This window comes from Ailuropoda melanoleuca, chromosome 2 (genome assembly GCF_002007445.2).
Source record: "Ailuropoda melanoleuca isolate Jingjing chromosome 2, ASM200744v2, whole genome shotgun sequence".
Lineage (NCBI taxonomy): Eukaryota > Metazoa > Chordata > Mammalia > Carnivora > Ursidae > Ailuropoda > Ailuropoda melanoleuca.
The window spans coordinates 186,200,570-186,212,720 of NC_048219.1; the positions used below are offsets into that span (position 1 = coordinate 186,200,570).

The window sequence follows — 12,151 nt, forward strand, 5'->3', positions numbered from 1 at the left end:
AGCTCCCTCTCCTAACAGAGATGGGTCTTTCTATTCTCAGCAGGAAGGCAAAGAGGGAAATGAGACTGCAGCCTTGCACTGGAGCCCCCTCCCACCCACCCGCTCCAGGTTGGAAGAACCTGTCTCACACACCCTTGTCACTGCTGACTGTCCTTGTCAGTTCTCATCCCCTTAGCACATCCTTTGGGTGTACGAACATTCCCTCCATTACATCCTCCGACAGTCACTTGGTACTACCACTTTCACTGCTGAAAACCAAATTTACTTGTAGCCTATTTGAACCAATTCTTCCAGTTGCTAAAATCAGATACCTTAATCAATAATGGGGTTGTTAAAATGAAAAACATATATGTATATTTTAATCCTATATGAAAGCCTCTTTAAAAGAATAAGAACTCCCTAGATTTTTAGGACTAAAGCATCTTTAAAGGTCTCAGTGTCCAACCTTCTTGCTTTAAAGACACAGAAATTGAAACCCAAGGAAGCTTAAAGACTTAGGGTTACACAGCCTGGAAGCCACTGCTTCCTAATGGCAAAAAGATACATTTTTTTCCCCAAATCGATTGAATAGCGGCCACATAATGGTTTTGACTTCAAAAAATTGAAGTTAATAAATGACCTTTCATGTTAGCACTCAGAAAGGTCCTAAAAGAACCCCTCTGTTCGTATCAGTGTGCCAATAAATTTTATTACTAATATTTCCACACACAGAGAAAACTTAAAGTTATGTATACAGATATGCTTTAAAGCAAACCGGAATACTTTTCATTTGGAAATGAAACCTTCTTTTGAATAAATGTCAGGTTTTTATGTTTTTTAAAGATTTATTTACTTATTTATTTGGGAGAGAAAGAGAGAGCGAGCAGGGGGAGGGGCAGAAAGAGAGGGAGAATCTCAAACAGACTCCACGCCCAGTGTAGACCCTGACACAGGGCTCAATCCCAGGACCCTGAGATCACAACCTGAGCTGGAATCAAGAGTCGACGCTTAACCAACTGAGCCACCCAGGTGCCCCAATGTTGATTTTTAAATAAGTAATGTAAAAGCGTAAACATAAATAACTTTAAATATTAGGTATCCATATATGAATTTTCTTCTTTAAAAAAGTCACTGGGCTTTCACATCACTCTTCATTTTTGTGAAGGTTACTCAGCTGTAAACAATTTCCATTTTCTCATTCTAAGAACAGTGACAAAGAGACTTTTAAGAGCTAATCGAGTAAACAATGGATGTTCAAAAATAATTTAATTATCACATTTCATTGAGTAGTAAATTTTGTTCAAGTTTTTTGTTTGCTTGTTTGCCACGTCACACCTGTGTTCTTTGTATAGAATGTGTGATTTGAAAGGCCAAAGTCATTGGCCATTTTGACAACCTTAATTAGTCACTTAAATTGGTAATTACTAGAATAATTATATAAAGAAAAGCTCTTTGTGCCATCATAAGTGGTGTCATCTTTTTAAACAGACCTATTGTTAAACTCTGCCATTTTGGTGTTTTGCTTAAAGAGCTGCCAAGCTTCCCAAATCCCATGTCAGGAGAGGTGGTACGTTGAAATTGAATTAGAAAAACTGACTATTTTCACATTTAGCAGCTCAATTAAAGGAACACTGCCTAATTTGGGTCCATTAATTCTTCTAGTCTCAGAGGCGTTTCCACTTCGGTCCATTTGCAAAATATTAACATTTTCAAAGGCAAGTGTTTTTCTCTATTGCCACTAACTCAGTTACATTCATTAAATTTTATTATTTCTACATCATTTAATGTAGGTCAACATGTCGTGTCCAGCAAACACAACCATTTCTTTCCAGCTGACTGACATTGCAGTGAAAGATGAGAGCAAACAAATCTCACTTCAGTGGAAAAAAACTCCTCTTGTTTGTAAACACAAGCATCAAAATCAAGACTACAGAAGACAATATAGCAGATGTAATGCTGCAACCCAATTACTCCATGCTGATCGTGCCAGAAATGTATTTCTATAGAAGAAAAAGAATCAAACGATGTCCCTTTCAGAGTTGAAGGAGGCTTTGTTTGCAAAGCTTAACCCACTCCATGCCGGTCCTGTCCTAGGGAAACGACTGAGTATGGATAAAGTGTCCAAAGCTAGAGTCGTGCCTGATATCCTGCATTACTGAGATGTCATGAATGAGGAATGGTTGAGCAGAGCAAAAGTAGCCACAGGTCTTCTTTTGTTAAGAAGCTCCTTTTCAAACCCTCTTCCTATGGCGAGTGCTCTGGGGTTTCCTTTTCTGTCCTTGCTCTCTCCGGCTTGGTTGCTAACTGCACGTGTAATGAGGCTTGCCAGCCTGCCTGCCTGGGGCAACTGGTCCGCGGGACAGAGCAGCTGTGGAGAACACCAGCTCTGGAGCTGGGCTACCTGCCTGTGACTCTGGGATCCATCAGTGTCTCCTCATTTGATCTGGGCCAAGCCCGATCTCAAGGCATCTTCCTTCTCGTCTCTAGAATAGGAATAAAAATCCTTGGTTGAGCGCTTGTCATGAGGATTAAAAGAGATTGTACGAGTCAAGTACCTGGCACACAGGACGTGCTCACTGTCTTTCTGAGTACGTGGTGAAGAAGGTGACTCAAGGAGCATCAGCAGCAGACACTGACAAACTGGCCATTTGTAAGTCATAATTCCATTACAGTCGCTCACTGATGTGCGACCAGCCCACTCTCCTGATGCTGCTTTTAGCACCTCATTTGCAGTGAAAAGGAGACTCTTCCCTCCTCTTACTTTCATATAGTAAATAGAGTTTAAAAGTAGTGAAATAGACACCTTTCCTTCTCTCAACGGCACATCTATTTGAAAGGAGGAAGTTTGGGAAAGAGAAACAAGAAATTAAATAAGTAAAAAGATCTACTTCAGGTGGCAGTAGGAGCCACAAGGAAAATGAAGGACAGTAATGGAACCCAGAAGGCTGCAGGGGAGGGAAGGCTGCGGGACATACTTCCACTTGGTGATGCAGGACGACCTCCCTGAGAAGGGGACATCGGAGAACCTGACAGAGGAGGAGAAGCCATGAGAACTCTGGGGCAGAGGAATGGCAAATGCAAGGACCCAATCATCAAATCCCCTAATTTCCCAGATGAGAAAACAGAGATTGCAAAAGGAGGCATGACTTCACAAAGAGTCACAGAGCCAGGGTTGGAATTCTGCTCGCCAGACTCACACGCTCTGAAATTTCCTAGACCAACTCCCGAATTGGCCAGATTGTTCAAAGTGCTCGTGAACGTGGAGGAGAGGAACGCGCATCCCAAAACGGGCTGAAAGGCAGCCAAAGGGACCTGGACGACATCACAACATGTGGGGAAATCTAGACCTTTAACTCCAGAGAATTCCATCCTTAGAACATTCTTATGTGAAGGAGAGACATCATGTTTTTCTGAGATTCAATGACTAGAAGAGAGAAAAACAAAAGAAAACAAAACAAAACCTTTCATGACTTTCTGATTCCAGCAATCAGATTTGCTGGTATAACCAATTGTTTTCAAATCACTAACGGCCTCAATGATAGCAACATAAATCTTGTAAAGCAACGATTCATTATTGCATGTCCTTCGTGAGTTCTAGTGATCCTGCTTTAAAATTCTCTGGTAAGCACGGAAACACTGGCCTCACCCTGGAACTCATCTTTAGGGATGTAACCGGGGTCAGAACTTTTGCAGATTCAGACTGTGACTATTTCATATATGCTATGGAATTTTTTACTTACCCTGGAAGTGTAAGATTACATTACAGTTAAGGTGCTGCATGAAGGAGACAATATAACAGGAACGATCAAGGGACCTTCCAAAGTCACTTAGCAAGGAACCGATCCCGTTTTCATACATTTCTAGGTGATCTACACTTTACTTTTGCCTCAAGCAACTCTTTCAAAGAGTCACGGTATAAACAGTATTGTATTGGACCCTCACCCAATTGCCTTTGACAATACACTGCAAAATTATGGCTATAGTTGTAGCTTATTTTTTATGTTTCTCAAATGTTAATATGCTTATAAATTACCAGAGGATCTTGTTAAAATACATGTTCTCTTCTAGTAGACTTGGCATGGGGACTGGGACTCTGCATTGCTAACAAGCTCCCAGGTGATTCCAAAGCTGTTGGCCCAGGGCCCACATTCTAAGGGAATCTCTACTGCCCTGAATGAATAATCACAGAAAAAAAATGTCTTGTCTCTTGAGTCTCAGTATAAGTAAAAGCCAAACACATATAGAGCAAAATATTTTATTTTACACTGCAGACCTCTTAATCTCACGGCTGATGATGTTTTCCTTTTCAACTTGGACACCAGGAAACAGTCTTAGCAAGACTGTGGGACTTAATGGTTATGCGCTGTATTCACGAATCTATTCTTGACAACACCTAACTTTCCTAATACTGCTTTTTAGTTGTTGCTAATATTGCTATTTACCCCCTCATTCACTATATTTTTCATTGTTGCCTTATATGCATCATTGTAAGACACTTCGAATCACCCCTTTGAATAAGAAAGTGCGTGAAAAAAGAACCGCAACACAACCTAGTTAAATGAAAACATGTGCATCACATGTCCAGTGCAGGACACGTGATGCACTGGAAAATTTCAGGCACTTGCAGGAGTGGGGTAAAGTGATCGCGATGGAGAAGCAGGCTGTCCTAGACAGAAGTCGACTTGAGAAGAAATAACCCCACCCTCTTTCACAATATGCGTATGACTTTGCCAGATAGACAGCACAGGGATGGCTGAGCAAGTTTATATTCGAAGGACTTCACAACTGAGCTCTGGTGGGTTACCCATTGTTATAGGTACTTGGAACAGCTTCTGCTCTGCTTCTAACCTCAGAGGAAAGCTGGAGTAGGCACTGACGAGTATCAGAATTATCAGAGCTAACAATCAGAGTGCAACATCAAGCAGATTCAAGTCCTCAAGCCTTCCAGTCTACAGATGCTGCTGGACGCCACTACGGTACTGGAAGGTAAGGCTCTGCTAGTTACTATTCAGGATGCAAGAGAGTTTCCTTAACTAAGGGTGAGGTCTTTAACCCTATGAGTCTCCACGGCTTCCTCTGTAAGTTTTAGCAATAATAACATCCTGATAGGATGGCTCAGAGAACTACACACTGAACTTCGTGCCAGGCACTTCATGGGTTCTCCATCAATGGTTTATCCTGACACATGTATTCCTGCTCTTTTTCTTTGTGAGGCTTCAGAGAAAATCGTTGTGAAGAAGAAGACAGCCAGAACCACACTCATTCTTTTGGTTTTGGTCCCATCTAGAAGTTGTCTGTATCCCGCTGTTGTTACCATTTATCTTCAAAGTCACTTCTGCAATGCACTTGAGAAGTAAGAAAAAACTGTAGTCGATATAATCAGTAACATTCAACCTTAGTTGTAAACTAAGTTTGTGTTGACTTCATCCCCAGGCCAGGGACGTTCCTCCTGAAGGAACACAAACAACATAAGCCCTGTGATTATGAGTTCTGCTGAAGTCTTAACACCTTTGTCAGGAAGAACCCTGTCAAAACCAAACCAAACCAAACGAGACTGTGCTGTGGGCGCGGAACAAACAGGCCTTCACTCCACATCCTGCTTGAACCTGAGCTGCGGACAGTGAGACAAGTGTTCTATTTTCATTCAGTATCACTTTCTGCATCTATCACTTGCTCTCACTCCCAGCATACGACTTTGTGGAAATTCTAGTATCTCCCACTCAAGTGTCTGAAGCCCCTCCTACTCGCAAGCATTTACATACCATAAAGTTCAGAGGAGAGGAAATTCTTCCTTCTGCTCCTGTAAACATGTTTACAGGCATTACTTCTCAACCCAAGATCTTTGGTCTGTCAGAGTTCTGCTTCTTACTCAAAGCTCCCTAAAATATCAAAAGTAGTATCACTGCAGCACAGAAGAAGTTAAAACATGTCAAAGGAAAGGAAGGATATGGAACTTTTGTGATTACTGAAGTCAATACTGTCCTTTCTCAACCACTTACCCTTTATGTTTTCTGCGTACACCCATACTGGGTAAGTACAATCACTTCTGGGAGGACGTTTCCTCTTTAAAAGAAGTTAATGAAATAAAATAAGTTAATAAACAGAAATACCACGCAACCCAGTAATTCCATTACTGGGTATTTACCCAAAGAAAATGAAAACACAAATTCAAAGAGACATAGGCATCCTGTTGTATATTGAAGCATTATTTACAATAGCCAAGATATGGATTCAATCCAAGCATCCATCCACAGATGAACGGATAAAGGAGCTATAGATATATAGATATAGATACATACATATATATATGTGTGTATATATGTATATATGGAATATTACTCAGTCATAAAAAGAAGGAAGAACTCTTGCCATTTGCAAAAACAGGAATAGACCTACTGGGTATTAAGCTAAATGAAATAAGTCAGAAAAAGACAAATATACCTTATGATTTCTTATATGTGGAATTTAAAGAACAAAACAAATGCGCAAACAAAAAGACAGAAGCCTCTTAAATACAAGGAACGAACTGGTGGTTGCCAGGGGGGTGGTTGTCACGTTGTTGGTTTTTTGTGTGGATGAAACAGATGAAGGGAAATAAGAGGTACAAACTTCCAGTTATAAAGGAAATAAGTCACAGAGATGAAAAGTACAGTATAGGGAATATACTCAATAATACTGTAATAATGTAAGGTGACAGGTGGCGGGCAACTACACTTGTCATGGAAAGCACTGAGTGATGTGTAGAATTGTAGACTTATTGCATTGTACACCTGAAACTAATATAACATTGTCAACTGTACTTCAAAAACAAATAAAAATAAATAAAAGAAGCTAATAAGCTTAGTCACAATGCAACAATGACTTGCAGAGGAATTTTTGCATAACGACAGAGTAAAGGTCATAAATGCATTCAGGAGTGCATACACATAAGGTGGTTCCCATCTGGGAAATACATAAGAGGCTTTAGGCAAAAATTGACCAGATGGTTATTTGTTCCTCAGAGTCTTCCATTTCTCGGACTCAACGCAATCACGTTCCATAAATAAAGCTCCATTTCTCTCAAAGTGACAGAACGAATATGGTGTTAGCAGAAAAGTCATCTCTACTTTCTTTAAAAGTATTTTTCTTTTGAATTTGCTATCAAACATGTATGCAGAAAAGTGTCCAAATCCTAGGTTTATAGCTTAATGAATTGTAGAAAGCCATCTAAATGAATTAATTCACACAAAAATACAAATACACTTCATACATTTTAAAAGAATAGCTTCCTGTAAAGAATTTCTAACTAGTAGCATTACAACTTTGAGGCCAACATGACATGTATATTCAACCAAAGTAATAAAACACTCAGTAAAATTCTCCCTCTGACATGGGAGAACCGTTTCTTATCATTTTCCAATGGAGATTCTGCTCTAAAGACGCTTGCTTTGTGGGTCTATCATGAATGAAGTGTCTGGAAATTACTTAAACTCTTCCCGATCCTGAGATGGGCCTTGGCATGAGTTGTGATTCGTTTTCCACGAAAAAATTTTAGAATAACTAAGGAGCAAATATTTCTCTTTTTAAAATATATGGCTTTTGTTTGTAACTGTTATGTATTATTATGATTGCTTTTTTTTCCTTTTTAAAACTTCATTGAGATGCAGTGACATATAAAAATTGTATATATTTAAGGAGTACAACTTGAGGCTTCGATACATGTTTACATTGTGACGAGATCAGCAGGATGAAGTCAAACGGCTTCACCACCACTTGTACGTAGTTACCGCTGCGTGTGTGGAGAAGATTTTACTAAAAACCTATCCTCTTAGCAACTTTCAAGTATTCAATCCAGTATCGTCGACTATGCTGTACGTCGGATCCCCAAAAATTGTTCATCTTGTGCAACCGAAACTTTGTGGTCTTTGACCACCATTTCTTCATCCCCCCCACCTCCCTACCTCCTGCCCCTGTAAGCCCCATTCTACTCTTTCCTTCTATGAGATTTACTATTTTAGATTCCACAGATCAGTAAGTTTATGCAGTATTCCTCTTTCTGTGTCTGACTTGTTCACTCAGCATAACGTCCTCTAGGTTCATCCAGTGTCTCAAACGGCAGGATTTCTCTTTTTTTAAAGGTTGGGATATATACTACATTTTCTTTTTCCAGTCATTCCTTGACAGACATTTAGGCATGTTTCCATAGCCTGACTATTGTGGAAATGTTGCAGTGAGCATGGGAGTGCGGGTATCTCTCCCTAATTGTTCTTAAGAGGGTTGTAAAACAAGGTTGGCCCTGGTGACGTGTCTGCTTGCACGTGAGCCTGCATGGTGCCTTGGGTTAAAAACTGAAATCAAGTTTGCTCTGGCTTATAGCTCTACTTTCTTCAACAACTGCCCTCAAAGTTGGCCCCCTAGTCAGCTGCTCTCACTAAGCATCTCTCTGCTCTGTGTTCTCCATAAGCCACACACATTTTGAAGCCTCCCTGTCCTATGTGTATGTGTGTGTAAGAATGTATATATATACACTTAACCCACACTTGGGGTCTGCAACTCACAACTACCTTGTTAATCTGACAACCTTGTCTATTCTTATTGGATAGAACAGTTCCAACCTTACAACAAACTCTCTGTAACATTCTGGAGGATTTTGGTCCCCCAAACAGGGTTTTTAGAAAGGGCACTGTATGAATCTAGCAGCGAGACAGTTGTTCTCAATAGAACCTTCTTGTGTCTCTCAAATGCTCTTCAATATATGACAGCTTGCTCCAATACACACAATTCTACTTGACTGTATTGAAGTGGGCTACCCATAATCTTCTTCCCCTATCCTATTAATATTCTCCCTTGACAACCAGGATTTGAGGACTCGAAGCAGCAAACATAAAGGATCTTAAGGGATTGGATCACGTAAGCCAGGATTAGTCTCCACACATAGTCCAATTAGAAGGTTTTAGGTTCAAAAGGGATGCTCTGCCCCACAGAATCCTACTGAGTGTGGGTGCCAACTCAGAGAACTCATCACCTTCCTGCTTCCCTTTAAGAGTTACCTGGTAGAATGAAATTCAAAGCACGTGTCTTCTTGCTGCCAAAATCGCTGCCCAAACTGCCCGACTAGATGTGTAAGATCCAGTGAAATGTCTTGGCAAAAGCTAATTCAAGAGTGTTGGCCAAGGTGCTGAAGTGAGGGGAGGGGGGCAGGGACACCTTTGCCAGTAAGTCGCCCCCTCCCCCGACTCTTTTTAAAACATTGAGCTTATTCATTTTGACAAGATACCCTAGGATCTCAAGCCTGACATAAATTTGGAGAAAGTAATGTGCACGTATCTAGAATACAAATTCTTTATAGAAATTCCAGCACTACAAAACTCAGGAGAACCCCCTTAAAAACAAAACAAAAATCAAAAACAACACTTAGAGCTGTTTATTACAAATGCATGCTACTTATTTCTCTGCACTTCTCTACCAGATCGCTCCAGAGATTCAATAAAATGAATCGACCGCAAAATAAAGTTATTGTAAAGTAAATGGCAGAGAACGACAAATCCACAAACCCGACAGATCATTCCAAAGTAAAAATTATTTTCTACGTATGTTTGAAGATTCTCTTATTATCTCTACTTTTACTCGAACTGAACCCTTTTTTCTCCCCAAATGTCCTTTCTGACAGTTTATCCTTCCTGCCCTGAAATTGTGCATGCTGATATCAGAACCACGGGCAGCCCCTGGCACAAGGTTGGCGAACAGTTGAAATCACCTCTGGGTAACTGCGGAGTGCAGCCAGTGGTAAGTAAAAGAGAAGGCACCCTGGCCACCAACCCTGGCCACCCTCCAATCACCCCCACCCTTTTGGGCCTCTGATGCCTCTTCCCTCTGCCAGGCAATTAGCTTCCGTTCTGTTCAACTTTCCGACCTCTGGCTTTAGAGAAAAGTCCTGGCTGTGGGAACTGGCTCTGGGCAGCTCTTGGCTCCCTCTTCATGGGTGACTGGCAAGAGTAACACTTTCTTTGACACTGCTAAAAGAAGCCGTTTAATTCCTAGTGATATTTCCTGGCAATGAGGAAAATGGAACCCACAGCGTGGGATTCCGGTCCGGCAGAGGCAGGCCAAGAGTACGGCTGTCGAGCCCACGTCTGACTGTAACGCTCTTCCCACTCGCTCCCCATTCCCACCAGAGTTGATTTTCTTTTTTTTCCTCCTGACATTTCCACCCCGAAGTGTGACACCTACTGGAACTTATGAGCATCTGGAGAGACAGGGATATGATTTGGGCATCAGACGGAATGGCTGGCTGCTGCCCCAGGGATTTCCCGCGGAAATCACCCAGAACTTAGAAGGCGTTTCAACGAGGAAGTAACCAGTAAAGCGATCTTGGCGGGAGAACCCCGTGAACCTCTTAGAAAAATACCAGAAACGACTGGATACTTAATGTCCCACGTCTCCTCCGGCCGGTTCTCCGGGCCCTTTCTGGAGGAGTATAGAGTGGTTTGTGGCTTTTTAGCGCGTGGACGGAGGGCGGTGCGAAGGACATTTATTTCCGCGATAGCGTTAACGCGGGGCGCCCAGCTTCGGCCGGAGCGAGGACCTCAGGGTCACGTCCCTTCCTCGCTGCGCACCAGTCGCCAGTGGTGAGGGAGACGCGCTGACTGGAGGACCACGGGGTTCCCTCCCGTAGACCTCCCACCGTTCGGGTCCCTGGCACCCCACAACCTAGCGCCGATGTGACTCGCGAGGCATTCCCGCCACCTCCCCAGCCCCCAAACCCACACACATCGTCTCCCACGCTCTGCGCTTCTGAGTGTCCCCCGACCCCCCGCGCGCCCCTGGCCGGGAAGCGTCGGTGACGCTGCCTCGCGGAGGGGACGCGGGAAGGGGCGAGAGGGGCGCGCTGGGCGCTCGGGGAGGTCGGGCTCGGGGCCCCGGGCGCCGCGGGGCTCCGGGCGGGGCCTGCCCACGCCACTCGCCCCCATTTGGAGGCTCCTCTTGGGGCCGGCGCTCTGGCCGCTTCTGCCTATTTAGTCCCCGACCTTCCGAGGCTGGCGAATGGGTGCGGGCGCAGCTTACTTGGTCTTTCCATCCTTAGGAAGGGATCAGAGTCTGATTAGACGTCTGGTGGCTGGGATCTCCCCTGCATTGCCAGAGCCAGTCTTTGGAAGTCTTCTTTGCCCAAAGCCCTTCCTCAGGGCCTTGGAATAGGCTTCCAAAGCCATACATGCTTTCAACCGGTATTCATTAAGCGCCTACCATGTACCAATTCACATTGTTCTGGAAACCAAGGATAAGGAGGGAAACTTACCAGGGCTGCCTTAAGGCTGTGTAGGGCTGATATGTTTTTGGGTTAAGGGTGGCAGACAGCAAATTACCAAGTTAAACAAACGAATTCAAATATGTGAACAAGGACACTTCAGAGAATAGAAGCTAGAGAATAATAAGCCAGGGTAACATGGTGTAAGAGGCTTGTGGGGGTGTATTTGATAGAGTGAGGGGGCTAGAACTGACTTGTGGGTTTACCAGGTTGGGGGGGGCGTCAGTTATGGGGAGGACTTACACTTGTGTTGTTTTTCTGCTCCTACTCTTACCACACATCCCTCTGATCTGCACATTGTCTCCAGCCAACTGATTAAAGTCTACTAACAATTCTCCTGAGTCACACCCAGAGTGGTTCTTCAACTCAGCATGGGGCTGGCTGGGGAGGAGAGCGTTGTGGGCCCCTAGGATACTAGTCTGGAGAAATCCAGGACAACCACTCCTAAGTATTCTAGGTTTTTCTTAACTGTTTTTCATAGATCCATAACCCTGCCATTTTTTCCCCAAAGCCAATATCTAGTTTTAACACGGGGTTGTGCTTGGGTATAAAAACTTCTTGAGCGGCTGATAAAGGCACTTGAGTCAGCTCTCTGCCATCTGGGATTCAGTTAATCAGAGCTACTGATTGGGCATCATTTCAGCACATTCTAGAAATCAAGGTGAGCAGAGGCTTTGTCAGATTTGGGAAGAGCCCACCTGAAATATCAATTGATTCTACAGTACCCTTCATAACAAAGTACTGGTCTTACTACATGCTTTCGCATTGCTAACAATATGGGAACAGGGCCACCTTTAAGGGTAAGCGAAGTAAGTGGTTGTCTCTGTGGTGACAAGTGACCTCTGTGGGAAAACTCCTTAAACCATGCCCTCCTCTGACAAGGGTCTT

General features: G+C 43.1%; 1 long non-coding RNA gene across 1 annotated transcript; it reads right to left on the reverse strand.

The window, feature by feature from the left end:
• Positions 1-1,230: 1,230 nt before the first annotated feature.
• On the reverse strand, positions 1,231-10,909 carry LOC117801146. Its single transcript, XR_004623650.1, has 2 exons — positions 5,742-10,909; positions 1,231-5,428 (listed from the first exon to the last, which is right to left on the reverse strand). It is a non-coding gene; the product is annotated as an uncharacterized LOC117801146 (long non-coding RNA).
• Between the last annotated feature and the right edge of the window lie 1,242 nt (positions 10,910-12,151).